This window comes from Benincasa hispida, chromosome 11 (genome assembly GCF_027475165.1).
Source record: "Benincasa hispida cultivar pf3 chromosome 11, pf3_genome.v1.1, whole genome shotgun sequence".
Lineage (NCBI taxonomy): Eukaryota > Viridiplantae > Streptophyta > Magnoliopsida > Cucurbitales > Cucurbitaceae > Benincasa > Benincasa hispida.
Window position 1 is genome coordinate 31,855,848 of NC_143488.1, and position 17,529 is coordinate 31,873,376.

The window sequence follows — 17,529 nt, forward strand, 5'->3', positions numbered from 1 at the left end:
CAAGGAAGAAGAAAACGGAGGGGGGGGGGGGCTTGCGTGAGTGAGGAGAAGGTGAGGGGGGTCCTTTTTATTTTAAAAAAATATACTACTAATAATAGTAATAATAATGATAATAATAAAAATAATAAAAAAATAATGATAATAATAATAATAAAAGGAAAATAGTATAACTCTAATTAGATCCTTTCCTTAACCCACTTTATACTATTTAATTCCCTTTCTTTTTCCAAAAATAATTAATTCCTGCCATAACTTTTCAAATTGAATAATTTTTGAATAAATTCCACGACAACACTTAAATCCTAGCTTTTATACTTCAAATCCAAAATTCCAAAAATGTCCTCCAATAAATAAATTACTGAAATCATATAAAAAGTGAAAATTCGAGGTGTTACATTCTTCCCCCCTTTTGGACGCCTATAAATAGGACCAAGGACTTCTCTTCAGATTATAACTCAAATTCTCTTCAAAAGGACACTAGGAAGTGTATGAAGGCCAATTCGGAGGAATCCATGCGTTGATGGAGGAATGCATGCGTCTAGCAAGACCATGCGTTGGTCAAGTGGTTCCAAGAGGGGAAGTTGCTGTCGGACAGAAAGAACAGGAAGTAGCATTAAATTAGGATGAGAATATCTCCCAAAATACTCATGCGTTTGGAGTGATTTCAAAGCCACCTGAAACCTTTGAGAGTCTAGTTTTCAGGATAGGGATTCTAGAGAAGAAACTCCAAGGAACCGGGCTGGAGAATGAGGAAAATACAGAAGGGTCGAGCTATCAGGTAAACTTGGGCCAGATTTTATGTTTTGATGATTGAGGCCAAATCACGAGGAATTATGAGCTAAGATTTTAGGGTAAGCTTCCTGGGAAATTTTAGAACATGTTTAAAAAAGGAAGTATCTTAGAATAAGTTCTGTAACTATGAGTAATCTAAGCTGATAATTGAATTTGGAATTTAGGGTTCAAAAGGGAAACCAAGGAAACCTAAGGAACTTCAAAAAGGAAAGTTCCTAACCAACCAAGGCGAGTGGTTATTCTATTGTCTGTATGATTGATTTCTATGTATATATGTGAATATATATATATATATATAGGCTGTGTTTGAAATATTTGCATGATCGAGAAATGTGTTTTTCCTGATTTGATTGTTGTTGTATTGTTGTCACACTACGTGTATATTTACATTAGGAAATGGAATTCATACCTGGGGATATTGTTAGCATGCTTGGTGGGAAACTTGGCTGGGATTGTCAGAATATTTGGCTGGAATTGTTAGCGTACCCAAACATGCTAACAAGAAATGTCGACATGTGCACAGTTGATGGGTTATAGGGTATTGAGCTTGTGTCCACGTTGGTCATCACAGATCATTCGCAGAGAATACCCGGGAAAAATACATAATCATGCCAGGGCTATCGAGCCCGGCGAGGCTGCTCTAGGGCCCAATTTTTGTGTACGAGCTTTCCGTGGGAGAAAACGTGGGAACGGACATAGGGTTTAAGAACGATGAAAAAAAGTCGTGTGCGCAAACGGTTTTGAGAACAGAGCTCATTCAATGCCCCAAATGGCTATCGACCCGGCAAGGTTGCTCGAAGCAAAATTTTTGTGCGCGAACTTTCGGGCGGGCGAAAACGCGAAAACGGACCCAGGGATTAAGAACGACGAAAAAAGCCATGCGCACAGACAATTTTGCAAATGAAGGTTATTTGGTGCCCTAAATGGCTATCAGGCCGCGCGGGGCTGCCACGAGGGCCCAATTTTTGTGCGCGAACTTTCTGGTGGGCGAAAATGCGAAAATGGACCCAGGGTTTAAGAACGATGAAAAAAAGTCGTGCGCGTAGACGGTTTTGCGAACGAAGCTCATTTGGTGCCCCAAATGGCTATCGGGCCCGACGGGGCTGCAACGGGGCCCAATTTTTGTGCGGGAACTTTCTGATGGGCGAAAACGTGAAAACGAACCAAGGGGTTAAGATTGATGAAAAGAAGCCGTGCGCGCAAACGGTTTTGCGAACGGAGCTCACTTGGTGCCTCAAATGGCTATTGGGCCCTGCGAGGCTGCCCTGGGGCCCAATTTTTTTGCGTGAACTTTCCGGCGGGCTAAAACGCGAAAACAGACCAAGGGGTTAAGAACGATGAAAAATGTTGTGTATGCGGATCGTTTTGCGAACAAAGCGCATTTGGTACCACAAATTGCTATCGGGCCCCGCGAGGCTGCCTCAGGGCCCAATTTTTGTACGCGAACATTCCGGCAGGTGAAAACCCGAAAACTGACCCAGGGGTTCAGAACGATGAAAAAAAGCCTTGCGCGCAAACGGTTTTGCGAACAGAGCTCATTTGGTGCCCCAAATGGCTATCGGGTTCAGCGGAGCTGCACCGGGGCCTAATTTTTGTGCACGAACTATCCAGCAGGTTAAAAGCGAAAAAGGACCCAGAGGTTAAGAACGATGAAAAAAAGTCGTACGCACAGACGATTTTGTGAACGGAACTCATTTGGTGCCCCAAATGGCTATCAGGCCAGTCGAGGCTACCCCGGGGCCCAATATTTGTGCACGATCTTTCCGGTGGGCGAAAACAGAAAATGAACCCAGAGGTTAAAAACGATGAAAAAAGCCATGCGCGCAGACGATTTTTCGAACGGAGCACATTTGGTGCCCCAAATGGCTATCTGGCTAGTCGAGGCTACCCTGGGGCCCAATTTTTGTGTGCAAACTTTCCGACGGTCGAAAACGCTATAATGAACCCAGGCGTTAAGAACGATGAAAAAAAGTCATGCGCGTAGACAGTTTCGTGCCCCAAATGGCTATCGGGCCCGGCAGGGAAGACCTAGGCCCAATTTTGTGCGCGAACTTTCCGCCTGCGAAAGCACGAAAATGGACTCAGGGGTTAAGAATGATGAAAAAAAGTCGTGCGCACAGACGGTTTTGTGAACGAAGCTCATTTGTTGCCCCAAATGGCTATCGAGCCCTGTGGAGCTACCTTGAGGCCCAATTTATAAAGTGAACTTTTCGGCCAGCGAAAATGCGAAAACGGACCCAAGGGTTAAGAACGATAAAAAAAAATCTTGCGCGCAGACGGTTTTGTGAACGGAGCTCATTTGGTACCCCAAATGGGTATTGGGCCAGGCGAGGGTGCCCCACGGCCCCATTTGTGCACGAAATTTCTGGCGGCCGAAAACACGAAAATGGACCCAAGGGTTAAGAACAATGAAAAAAAGTCGTGCGAGTTGACGGTTTTGCAAATGTAGCTCATTTGGTGCCCTAAATGGCCATCGGGCCTGGTGGGGCGGCCCGAGGCCCAATTTTTATGCGCGATCTTTCTGGGGGGCGAAAACGCGAAAAGGGATTCAGGGGTTAAGAACGATGAAAAAAAGCCATGCACATAGATGATTTTGCAAACATAGCTCATTTGGTGCCTTAAATGACTATCGGGCCCCGTGTGGCTACCCCGGGGCCCAATATTTGTGCACGAATAGGATTAAGAACGATGAAAAAAAGACGTGCGTGCAGACAGTTTTGTGAACGAAGCTCATTTAGTGCCTTAAATGGCTATCGGGCTCGGCAGGGTTGCCCCGATCCCAATTTTTGTGCTCAACTTCCCGGTGGGCAAAAACGCAACAATGGACCAAGGGGTTAAGAACGATGAAATAAAGTTGTGCGCGCAGACGGTTTTGCGAACGAAGCTCATTTGGTGCCACAAATGGCTATCGGGACCAATGGGGCTGCACCGGGGCCTAATTTTTGTGTGGGAACTTTTTGATGGGCGAAAACGTGAAAACGAACCAAGGGTTTAAGAACGATGGAAAGAAGTCGTGCGCGTAGACAGTTTTACGAACGGAGCTCATTTGGTGCCTCAAATAGCTATCGGGCTCGGTGAGGCTGCCCTGCGGCCTAATTTTTTTGCATAAACTTTTCGGAAGGCTAAAACATGAAAACGGACCCAGGGGTTAAGAACGATGAAAAAAAGTCATGCGCGTGGACGATTTTGCGAACGGAACTCATTTGGTGCCCCAAATGGCAATCGTGCCCGGCAGGCCTGCCCAAGGGCCTACCCAACGGCTTAATTTTTGTGCGCGAACTTTCTAGTGGGTGAAAACCCGAAAACGGATCCAGCGGTTAAGAACGATGAAAAAAAGCCTTGCGCGCTAATGGTTTTACGAACGGAGCTCATTTGGTACCCCAAATGGCTATCGGGCCTGGCGGGGCTACTCCGTGGCCCAATTTTTGTGCGCGAAATTTTCAGCAGGCGAAAAGTGAAAAAGGACCCAGAAGTTAGAACGATGAAAAAAAGTCATACGCGCAGACGATTTTCCGAACAGAGCTGATTTGGTGCCTTAAATGACTATCGGGCCCGGCGTGGCTACCCCGGGGATCAATTTTTGCACAGAAGGGGGTTAAGAACGACGAAAAAAAGACGTGCGCACAGATAGTTTTGTGAATGAAGCTCATTTGCTGCCTTAAATGGCTATCGGGCTCGGCAGGGTTGCCTTGGTCCCAATTTTTGTGCTCTAACTTCTCGGCGAGCAAAAACGCAACAATTGACCCAGGGGTTAAGAACGAAGAAAAAAAGTCATGCGCGCAGACGATTTTCCGAACGGAGCTCACTTGGTTCCCTGAATGGCTATTGGTCTTGGCGGGGCTGCACCGGGGCCCAATTTTTATGCGTGAACTTTCCAGCGGGCTAAAACGCAAAAATGAACCTAGGGGTTAAGAACGATGAAACAAAGTCGTGCATACAGACGATTTTGCGAACGAAGCTCATTTGGTACCCCAAATAGCTATCGGGCCCGGGGGCTGCCACGGGGCCCAATTTTACAGCACGAACTTTCCGATAGGCAAAAACAGATCCAAAGGTTATAAATGGTAAAAAAAAACCGTGCGCGCAGACGATTTTGTGAATGGAGCTCATTTGGTGCCCCAAATGGCTATCGGGCCCAACGGGGCTGCCTCGGGCCCCATTTTTGTGCACGAACTTTCCAGCAGGCGAAAACACGAAAATGGACCCAGGGGTTAAGAACGATGAAAAGAAGTCGTGCGCGCAAAGAGTTTTGCGAATGGAGTTCATTTGGTGCCCCAAATGTCTATCTGGCTCGGCGAGGCTTCCTCGGGCCCAATTTTTGTTTGGGAACTTTCCGGCAGGCTAAATCGAAAAAACGGACCCAGGGGATAAGAATAATGAAGAAAAGCCATACGCGTAGACGGTTTTGCGAACGGAGCTAATTTGGTGCTTCTAATGGCTATTGGGCTCGACGGGGGTGCCCCGGCGCCCAATTTTTGTGCGCGAAATTTTCGATGGGCAAAAAGGAAAAAACAAACAAAGGGGTTAAGAACGATGAAAAAAAGTCGTACGCACAGACATTTTTTCGTACGGAGGTCATTCGGTGCCTCAAATGGCTATCCGACCCGGCGAGGCTGCACCGGGGCTTGTGCACCAACTTTCCGACGGACGAAAAATGCGAAAACGAACCCAGGGGTTAAGAACGATAAAAAAAAGTCGTGCATGGAGACGTTTTTACGAACGGAGCTCATTTGGTGCCCAAATGGCTATCGGGCCCGGCGGGGCTGCCTCGAGGCCCAATTTTTTAGCGTGAACTTTCCGGTGGGCAAAAACAAGTAAATAAACCCAGGGGTTATAAACGATGAAAAAATGTCGTGCACGAAGACGGTTTTACGAATGGAGCTCATTTGGTGCCCCAAATGAATATTGGGCTTGGCAGGATTGCTGCGAGGCCCAATTTTTGTGCGCAAACTTTTCGGCGGGTGAAAACACGAAAACGGACCCAGGGGTTAAGAACGATGAAAAAAAGCCGCGCGCGCAGAAGGTTTTGCAAAAAAGCTCATTTGGTGCCCTAAATTGCTAATGGGCCCGGCGGGGCTTCCCCGTGCACGAACTTTTATGCGTGAATGTTTCGGCGAGCGAAACGAAAAAGTGGACCCACGGGATAAAAACGATGAAGAAAAGTCGTGCGCACAAATGGTTTTGCGAATAGAGCTCATTTGGTGGCCAAAATGATTATCGGGCCCGATGGGGCTACCCGGGGGCGAGAACTTTTCGGCGGGCGAAAGCACGAAAACGGACCCAAGGGTTAAGAACGATGAATAAAAAGCCGTTCGCGTAGATGGTTTTGCAAATGGAGCTCATTTTTCTGCCTTAAATTGCTATTGGGCCTGGCGGGCCTGTCCCGAGGTTTAATTTTTTGTGCGAACTTTCCGGCAGGCAAAAACGCAAAAATGGACCCAGGGGTTAAGAACAATGAAAAAAAGTCATGCGCACAGACGGTTTTCCGAACGGAGCTCGTTTTATACCCCAAATGCCTATCGAGCCCAAACAAGAAATCCAAAAACACCTATACTGATCATGGCATAAACCATGAGTCATTACTTCTTCCATTCTTTTTTCGGGTTCAATTTCTAAAAATCCTTATGAATTCATTATATGGTTGATTTGGCATTAACCCTAAAAGCCTGGCGAGGCTACCCCGGGGCTCAATTTTTGTGCACGAACTTTTCGGAGGGCGAAAACGCGAAAAGAGACTGAGAACGATAAAAATATTGATTTTATGCTTTATCCCTTATGTTGCACTACTGATGAATGAATGTATGTTGATGGCTCTATGCGCTCAAGTTCTTTGCGATAAAGATATTGTTGCGCGATACTACGTTGTAGGTGTATGCGTTGATGATGATATGCTTCATAGTATGCGATGATGTAGTGTGTGTCATAAGTTTTCTTGTTGGAGCCAAGTATAATTCCAACGCAAGTTTCTCAGGTTGACCTAAGGTCGAACACGGGGATTGTTGTTGTTTAGATACGATACTAATGTGGTATATGCGACTGGTTTAACATAAAGAATATAGAATTGGTTTGTGCAGAAATGTAAATTGTGATGAAAAGTAAATTGTGTTGTAAATAAAATGCGTTAAAGTAAATTGCGTTGATAAAATAAATGTCTAAACTATTAGTGATACAGGGTGAGGTCTGGCTGAAATTGTTAAAGATAATCTAGGGAATGCAGTGGCAAGTCTTCTGAATGAATCAGAAAGAGAATGGGTTGAGGGAAAGGACATCGCAAGTTCGTCAATCTTGTTGAAGACACAACTAAGGTTCCGTTTTCCCTTGGCTTACATCTTTTAGTGATCGACCACGTTCCCATACGTCTATGGTGAAACAGGGATGAACGTGATGAACGCAAGGGTGTTTGCATCTTTGAAAATACTTCTCACTTTAGTTAACGCATTCTTCCAACCTTTTCTCGATAGGCAAAATAACATCTTCACTTCTGCTCTCACAGGTGAAGATGCCGTCCAACATGCTCTAGATAAACTTAGCCGATTACCTTAACAATGATTAACTCACTCGCTTAATCCTTCCCCTTTACCCAGGGGATTAGTGACACGTGATGGAGAAAATGGATGATGAATGTATGGAAAAGAACAAAGAGATGGTAATAATGACGATAATGATATTTAAATCTAAAGATTAAGCGTTTGATATAGATTGTGAATGACATATTAAAGAAAGATGAAAATAGTAGATGAATGAGAGAATAGAAACAAATATGAAAAGAGTATCAATGTCTTGACATAGATCCCGATCAGAGACGTTGTGCTTGTCGGTGTGTGGATGAAATGGAGTGGAAAGCTTCACTCTCAGGCTTGCTTTCCCGGTAGAAGTGACCTCTTGCACAGAGCTTCTTCTTCGGGAATGGAAAGAATTTCTTACTCAGAGACTTATCTTTCAGCCTTGTCTCGTCATTCTCCCAGATTTTTTTTGTATTGTCTCTTCAGACCAGCCTCCTTTACATTGAATTCAAGGAAATTCTGCCATGGCGTAATTGAAAAGTCTACTTTGCTCCACGATCAATTTGTCAGAATCGTACAACAAAAAAGTTGTACACTTGTCAGAATGCTCTGCGAATGCGTTGCTCTTCACATCTTCGATCGATCGTTGCATGTGGTGTAGTTGTTTTGATCTCTTGTTGATTGTCGCATGCGGTGGAAATGGCGTTGGTCACTTGAATCCATGATCAATCGTTGCATGCGCTGCAATTGTTGATCTTTTACGTTCTTGATCGATTGCTGCATGTTGTGTAGATGCATTGTACATTTTGTCCTCGAGCAATTAACGCATGCGGTGACCTATTTCCTGCAAAACAAAGACTTTGACATTCCATTTCGCCATCGCAATGGGGTTAGTGGGTGTGTTCATGACAATTTACAATTTTTGTATTTCGAAGCCAATTCGTATACTATCAACGTAACTTTTCCTTCTTTTTTCCACATAATCTAAATAAAACTATATATGCTTGTCCTCAAGCATATCCTCAACTAAGGCAATTCCGCTCAACTCCCATCCTAACTTTGTGTCAATCGGCTACTTCGAATTCTCCACCTCTACAAAATTACTCAACACCGCAAGTTTCTTCTATCCTTTAACATTTCATCACATGCTCTACTTTATTCTTATCTAAAACAAACCTCTACCCAAAGTTCCCTTCTAGTTTTGAGAAGAATGTTTTACCTCTTCTTGCACAAACAACGAAGTGCGTCTTTATGGGGTGGCCTGGTTTGCGTCATCGTATAGAGAATGTTGATCATGGATACACCCTTCGTTTTGGCTTGCTCCCACGGATGTCATGTGAGCATCCAACTTCGATTGTGTACAAATCTCAATTTCGACTCTTGATCCTCAGCCAAGTTCTACTTTTGTTGGTCAGAGGAGTTGTCTCTTTTATCCTTATTTTCTCTCTCTTTTTTTTTTTCATATTGCGTCGATCCTAGAAACCTACCTTTGTTTTGACTTGCTCCCATGAGTGTCATGCGAACATCCAACTATGAGCAGGTTCCTTTCACGACTTAACTCTTATCAGGTTGGGATTTTCCCTTGCACTGACAGTAGAGTTTTTATGGATTTTTTTTTTTTGATAATAATGAACGAATTTGTCTGATATTACCACATCTGCTTGATCGCATCTGCTCAGACCTTCCCCATCCCCAAATTTAGAGATGCGCAAGGTTCTCATTGCGTTGTTTTGGACAAAAAAGACAAAACACTTGGTCAAAATTTTGAAAAGAAGGTTTGAGCAAAATCTTGAAATAGAGAAGGTAAAGTAGAGCTATTACGAGTGTTAATCAGAAAATGCGATGTATAAAGAAATTTTGCTAAGGGTATGCATACTACTCATCATGGAATTGCAAAATAAAAGACAAGAATTACCGCAATAATTGACAAACGATGATCAATGTAAAGAGGCTAACGCATATGGAAAGAATAATTACTCTGTTGTATAAAATTTGTCTAAGTATACAAAGAATTATGAATATCGCAACACAAAATTATAGCATGTACAAAAGAATACAAGGTATAGCTTCTATATATAAAAAAAATGAATGAATGGCCGTAAAGAAAATTTTCAAAATTGAGGAGACGGTGGCCCACCCCCAAATTTAGAGTTACTGCGGGGGATCTTGAGGAGGATGTTGCAGAGGAGCTCATTGAGGCGCTTCTTGAAATTGTAGAGGTTATAGATGGGGAGGCATCATGGGACCATGTAGATAAGCCGTTAGGAAATTGAAGTACTCATGGTTGCGCTCTATCATCTGTCTCTGATTCAGGTGGATGGTAAAGATATTGCATTGAATATTAACCATCGCCTGTCGCACCATTGTATTACTGCATTGCTCTCTTGCAACTCCATTATTGCTTGGCAGAAGAAGTGAGATTGTTGAGAGAAGAGGGACTGCATTTCTGCTAAGTCAGCAGCAAGGGATGCGATGGTGGGTTGCGCCGTCGATGTTTCACTAGCATCAGTTTGAGGTTGAACAGAAGGTCCTGCTCCTAAACCATGTGGGTCGTCAACATGCAGCGATGGAGGTGAAAAGTGAGGTGGAGATGGATGGTGTGGAGACGCTGCTAGAGATGCATTGTTAGAATCTAGAGTGAGGAAGAGGTTTGTGAAGTATTTTGGAAGAGAGGAAAGGGGCTCTATTGGAGGGCTCGGAGGGCGAATGATTAAAGGCAAAGGGTCCAAGGGTAGTTGGGTTTGCTCTTGCGGTGATTGTTCTTTGACTTTTTCCTTTCCTTTATCATTTTGGTGCTGCTTCTTTGGCTTGGGTTGTTGCGGCACATTCAAATCTATGATGGGCCTTTTCGCTGGAAGCTTGGGGCAATGTGAGGAATCCTTGAGAAACATTCTCAAGATCTTCATATGAATGAGGCCATGGACTTCAGGCATGGGCTCTTCATCAATGCCTATGCCCATAGAGAGGCACAGGCTCGAAATCGTCCATGGAAAGAAGTATTGGCCTCTTACACGACCAACAAAGCCTCAAATTTGTTTCGCAAGGAGCTGGCCTACATCAATCGGAATGCCTCGCGTGATACAGTATGTGGCCATGACTCGACCCCTTGAAATTATTTTATCAAGCGTTGTTAGGATGAGTCGCCGTTTCACTAAATATACCCAAAGTCGCGCCCCTGGGAGCAACTTGTTGGAGGCGAGGGTCCTAATGCCTGTTAATGATACCGACCACTTGGTGCCCGGTTACGTTAATACCTTTAGTGCATCCTCCATGTGTTCTTCTTCAGGATCATCAATTAACATGTTACTCAGTGCTTCCGAGATGTCCTTCAACTTGTATAGTTCATTGATGTCCCATGCGCTAAATGACACTACCCTTCTTTCTATGATCACGACATCTTTGGTGTCAAGGAGCTGGTCATTATAAAACGCCGAGCACGCAGACGATTTTGTGTACGGAGCTTATTTGATGCCCCAAATGGCTATCGGGCCTGGCAGGGCTGCCTGCGGCCTAATTTTCGTGCGCAAACTTTCCGACAGGCGAAAATGCGAAAACGAAACCAGGAGTTAAGAACGATGAAAAAAATCATGCGTATCGAGCCTGGCGGGGCTGCCCCGGGGCTCAATTTTTCAGCGCAAAATTTTTGGTGGGCGAAAACGCGAAAACAGATTTAAGGTTAAGAACGATGAAAAAAAGCCGTGCACGTAGACGATTTTTCTAACGGAGCTCATTCGGTGCCCCAAATGGCTATCAGGCTTGGCAGGGCTGCCCCGGGGCCCAATTTTTGTACGCGAACTTTCCGATTGGTGAAAACGTGAAAATCGACCCAGGGGTTATGAACGACGAAAAAAAGCCTTGCGCATAGACGATTTTGCGAACGGAGCTCATTTGGTGCACCAAATGGCTATCGGCCTGGCGGAGCTGCCTCGGGGTCCACTGTTTGTGTGCGAACTTTCCAGCGGGCGAAAATGCGAAAACGGCCCTAAGGGTTAAGAAAGATGAAAAAAGTCGTGTGCACAGACAATTTTACGAACGGAGCTCATTTGGTGTCCCAAATGGCTATCGGGCCCAGCAGGGCTGGCCCGGAGCTAAATTTTTGTGCGCGAACTTTCCGACGGACGAAAATGCGAAAATGGACACAGGGGTTAAAAAAGATGAAAACAAGTCGTGCGCGTAAACGATTTTGCCAACGGAGCTCGTTTTTGTGCCAAATGGGTATAGGGCTCAGTGGGGCTGCCCCCGGGCACAATTTTTGTGAGTGAACTTTTTAGTAGGCGAAAACGAGAAAACGAACCTAAGGGTTAAGAACGATGAAAAAAAGGCATGCGTGCAAATAGTTTTGTGAACGAAGCTCATTTTTTTTCCTCAAATGGCTATCGGGCCAGGTGGGGCTGCCTTGGGGTCCAATTTTTGTGCGCAAACTTTCCGGCGGGCGAAAACGCAAAAATGGACCCAGGGGTTAAGAACGATGAAAAGAAATCGTGCGTGCAGACGATTTTGTGAACGGAGCTCATTTGGTGCATCAAATGGCTATCGGGCCCAGCGGGGTTGCCCCAGGGCCCAATTTTTGTGTGCGGACTTTTCGACGAGCGAAAACATGAAAATGAACCAAGGGGTTAAGAACGATGAAAGAAAGTCATGCGGGCAGACAATTTTGTGAACAGAGCTCATTTGGTGCATCAAATGGCTACTGGGCCCGGCGAGGCTACCTTAGGGCACAATTTTTGTGCGCGGACTTTCCGGCAGGCGAAAACTAGAAAACGGACCTAGGGGTTAAGAACGATGAAGAAAAGCTGTGTGTGTAGATGGTTTTGTGAACGAAGCTCATTTGGTGCCCCAAATGGGTATCGGGCCTGGCATGGCCGCCATTGGGCCCAATTTTTGTGCGCGAACTTTCTATCGGGTGAAAACGAAAAAACGGACCACAGGTTAAGAACGATAAAAAAATGCCATGTGCGCAGACAATCTTGTGAATGGAGCTTATTTTTTACCCCAAATGGCTATCGGGCCGCGGGGCTTCCCCGGGGCCATATTTTTGTGCGTGAAGTTTCCGGCGGGCGGAAACGCGAAAACAAACCCAAGGGTTAAGAACGATGAAAAAAAGTCGCGCGCATCGAAGATTTTGCGAACGGAGCTCATTTGGTTTCTCAAATGGCTATTGGGCCCGATGGGGCTGACCCGGGACTCAATTTTGGTGCGCGAACTTTTCGGCGGGCGAAAACGCAAAAATGGACCCAGGGGTTAAGAACGTTGAAAAAAAGTTGTGCGCGCAGATGGTTTTGCGAACGAAGCTCATTTGGTGCCCCAAATAGCTATCGGGCCACACGGGCCTACCCTAGGGATCAATTTTTGTGCACGAACTTTTCGGCGGGTAAAAACGCGAAAACGGATCCAGGGGTTAAGAACAATGAAAAAAAGCCGTGTGCGTAGACGATTTTGCGAACGAAGCTCATTTATTGCCCCAAAATGGCTATCGGGGCTAGCAGGGCTGCCTCGGGACCCAATGTTTGTGCGCGAACTTTTCGGTGGGCGAAAACGCAAAAACGAACCCAGGGGTTAAGAACGAAGAAAAATAGCCGTGCGTGTAGATGGTTTTCCAAACGGAGATCATTGGGTGCCCAAAATGGCTATCGGGCCCCGCGGGGTAGCCCCGGGGCCCAATTTTTCTGCGCAAACTTTCTGGCGGGCGATACTTGAAAATGGAACCAGGGGTTAAGAACGATGAAAAATAGTCTTGCGCGCAAACGATTTTGCGCACGGAGGTCATTTGGTGCCCCAAATGGCTATTGAGCCCGGCGGGGCAGCCTTGGGGCCCAATTATTGTCCCAAACTTTCCAGAAGGCAAAAACGCGAAAATGGACCCATGGGTTAAGAACCATGAAAAAAAGTCATGCGTGCAGATAGTTCTTCGAACGGAGCTCATTTGGTACCTCAAATGGCTATCGAGCCTGGCGGGGTCGCCTCTGGGCCCAATTTTTGTGCGCGAACTCTCCGTCAGGCGAAAACGCGAAAACGAACCCAAGGGTTAAGAACAAAGAAAAAAACACCGTGCGTGCAGACGGTTTTATCAATGGAGCTCATTTGGTACTGCAAATGGCTATTAGGCCCGGTGGGGCTTCCCCGATGCCATATTTTTGTGCGTGATCTTTCCGGCAAGCGAAAATGTGAAAACAGACCCAAGGGTTAAGAACGATGAAAAAAAGTCATGCGCACTGACGATTTTGCGAACGTAGCTCATTTAGGGCTCCAAATGGCCATCGGGCCCAACAGGGTTGCCCCAAGTATCAATTTTTGTGTGCAAACTTTCCGGCGGGCGAAAACGCAAAAATGGACCCAGGGGTTAAGAACGATGAAAAAAGGTCGTACGTAAATGGTTTTTTGAATGGAGCTCATTTGGTGCCCTAAATGGCTATCGGGCCCGGCGAGGCTGTCCTGGGGCCCAATTTTTGTGCGTTAACTTTTCGGCGAGCGAAAATGCAAAAACGAACCAGGGGTTAAGAACGAAGAAAAAAAGTTGTGCGAGCAGACGATTTTTCTAGTGGAGCTCATTTGGTGCCCAAAATGGCTATCGGGCCTGGTGAGCTGCCCTGGGGCCCAATTTTTGTGCGCGAACTTTCTGGCGGGAAAAAACGCGAAAACGGAACTAGGGGTTAAGAACGATGAAAACTGTCGTGCATGCAGACGTTTTGCGAACGGAGCTCATTTGGTGCCCGAAATGGCTATCGGTCCCAACGAGGCTGCCCTGGGACCCAATTATTGTGCGCGAATTTTTCGGCAGGCGAAAACACGAAAACGAACCTAGTGGCTAAGAACGATGAAAAAAATTCGTCCCCGCAAACGGTTTTCCGAACGGAGCTCATTTGATGCCATGTAACAATATTTTTTTTATCTTACAGCATGTGAACAAATATGAATATGAATGAATGAACAACAAGCTCATGTCCCTGGCAACGGCACCATAAACTTGTAACGCTAAAAATTAATTGTTTTTTATGAATGAATGAAATGCGTGTCACTAGTTTACTTGCGCTGAAACCAAGTATAATTCCAACGCAATATTCTCAGAATAATCTGAGGTCGAACACAGGGATTGTTTTCGTTAATGCGTTACTTTTGTGATACATTCGACCAGTTGTTACAATGAATAAAGAATTGGGTTTATACAGGAATATAAATTGCAATGAAATAAAATTGCGTTGATAAAATAAAATCCTAAACTAATATGATACAAGATACAAGAGACATGATAGACGATACTGAGGCTGAGACTGACTGTGAAGTTGTACAAAGGATCGTGGTATGCGATGGCAAGTCTTTATGGATGAAGCAGAAAGAGAAAGAGTAAATAGTAAAAAAATGCAAGTTTGTTAATTGTGTTAAGGATGCAACTAAGGTTCCGTTTTCCCTTGGCATACACCTCTCGGTGATTGGCCGCGTTCCCATATCTCTATGGTGAAACAAGGATGAACGTGATGAACACAAGGTTGTTTCCATCTCTAGAAATACTTCTTGCTTTAGTAAACGCATTCTTCCAACCTTCTCTTGATAGGCGAAATAACATCTTCACTTATGCTCTCACAGGTGAAGATGCCATCGAGCATGCTTTAGCTTAACTTAATTATTTCCTTAACACAAATTAATTTACTTGCTTAATTCTTGATAATTACCCAGGGAATTAGGAAAACATCATGGAGAAAATAGATTATGGAGGAATGGAAATAAATAGAGAGATGACAATGTTGATGATCATAACATTTGATACTAAGATTAATCGTTCAATACATGGTGTGAATGAAAGATTAAGAAGATAAATACAAGTGATGAAGTAGAGATAAGAAACAAATACAAAAAGAGTGTCAATGTCTTGACACATATCTGAACGGAGATTATGCTTGCTAGCGTGAGAAAGTGGTGGAGAGGAAAGCTTCCCTTTCAGGCTTGCTTTCCCAGTAGAAGTGACCTTCGAATAGAGCTTCAGCTATAGGGATTGGAAGGATTCTTTTCCTTGAGACTCACCTCTCGGTCTTGTCTCGTGGTTCTTCCCGGATCTACTCTTGAAATCACTTCAAACCAGTCTCTCTATCAGATCAGTATATGCACGTCTCTATGTATACAAGTATATCTTCCAATGAAATTGCAAAAGCTATTTATAGGCGAAGCTTGACTTCTTGCATTTATGGTTAAGGTAGTTCCTGAAATGTCGGAGTGAATATTCCTTCTGTTACGCAATCAATCCTGTTAGAAATGCATAATTGACAGCTGTACACTCGTCAGAACCTTCTGCAAATGCGTTGCTCTTTTACATCATCGATCTATCACCACATGCGGTGTTCTTTTTTATTACCGCATGCGGTTGAAATTGCGTTGATCGCTTAGTTCTTGATCGATTGTCGCATGCGCCGTCATTGCATTGATCATCTCTTCATTCTTGAATGATGGGCGCAATGCGACGTAGATGCGTTGTTCATTTTATCTTTGAGCCATGAACGCATGCGGTGACTAATTTCCTACAAAACAAAACTACAACATTCTCTTCTACCATCACAATGGTGTTAGTGGGTGTATTGACTACATTTTATAATTCTCGTATTTCTTAGCCAATTTCTATACTATCGACGTAACTTTTCTTTCTTTTAGCTGCAATATCTAAATAAAACAGTATAAATAACTTGCATTTCTAGAAGTTATCACACCCCCAAATTTAGATATATGCTTGTCCTCAAGCATATCTTCTATTAAGGCAATATTGTTAAATTCCTATCATAAATTTTCGGTCGATTGGTTGCTCTGAATGCTCACCTAGGCAACATTACTTAACAACGCAATTTTGTTCTATCCAAGATAATTCATAGAAATGCCCTAATTTATTCCTCTATACAACAAATCTCTACTAAAAAATTCCCTTCTAGTTTTAAAAGGAATGTTTACCTCTTCTTGTAAAAACAACTTGGTGCATCTGAATGTGGTGGTCTAATTTGCATTCATTTATTAGAGACTGTTGATCATGGTTACATCCTTTGTTTTGGCTTGTTCTCACGGGTGTCATGCGTTCCAACTACGGTTGTGTGCCAATTTTTGTGTGCGAACTTTTCGGTCGGCGAAAATGCGAAAACAGACCCAGGGGTTAAGAACGATGAAAAAAAGCCATGCGCGTAGACGGTTTTGTGAATGAAGCACATTTGGTGCCCCAAATGGCTATCGGGCCTGGCGGGCCACCCCAAGGGCCAATTTTTGTGCGCGAACTTTCCGTCGAGCAAAAACGCGAAAACGGACACAGGGGTTAAGAACAATGAAAAAAAGCCTTGTGTGCAGACGGTTTTACGAATGGAGCTCATTTGGTGCCCCAATATTTTGGGCCTGGTGGTGCTGCCCCGGGGCCCAATTTTTGTGTGCGAACTTTCCGGCGGGTGAAAATGCGAAAACAAACCCAGGGGTTAAGAACGATGAAAAAAGTCGTGCGCGCAGACGGTTTTGAGAACGGAGCTCATTTGGTGCGCCAAATGGCTATTTAGCCCGACGGGGCTGCCTCGGGCCCAATTTTTGTGCACGAACTTTTTTGACGGTCGAAAACGCGAAAACGGACCCAGGGGTTAAGAACGATGAAGAAAAGTCGTGCGCGCGGACAATTTTGGAAACGGAGCTCATTTGGTGGCCACAATGGCTATCTGACCCGGCGGGGCTGCCCCTGTCACACCCCACCCCAGACCACCCTCTTAGCTTAGAGAAGGGCGTGACTGTAGCAGTTATCAACCCTTAGGCTGACACTTACTGCCTAAAAACTCTTGCAGAATAACTCTGATACCAAATATAAATTATATGCAACGGGACGTCTTTAGGCCCACAATTTATTAACTTAGAAACATAATATGTTTAGAGTCATTACAACACTAGATTTACAAGTCCCAAAACCCACAAACCCTAGTCCCTATATGAACAATAGTAACATGTGTACAATATTAACAGTAACCACCTAGCAAACGGTTACAAGTCTTTTCGTCCTTTAGTGGTAGAGCAGATACTGAGGTGTCTTCAGAGGATTTGACCGCTACCTGTGGGAGGGGGGAGGGGGGGGGGAACAAAAACATTTGAAAACGGGGTGAGCTTACGCCCAGTGAGTGACCGAGAAAACATAGTAAATTCTCATGCATGATTTCAGTAATGAGTTTTTAACTGAAACATAAACTTTTACAGTACTTGTACTGCAGCATAAACAATTTCCAAGTGTAAAACATAT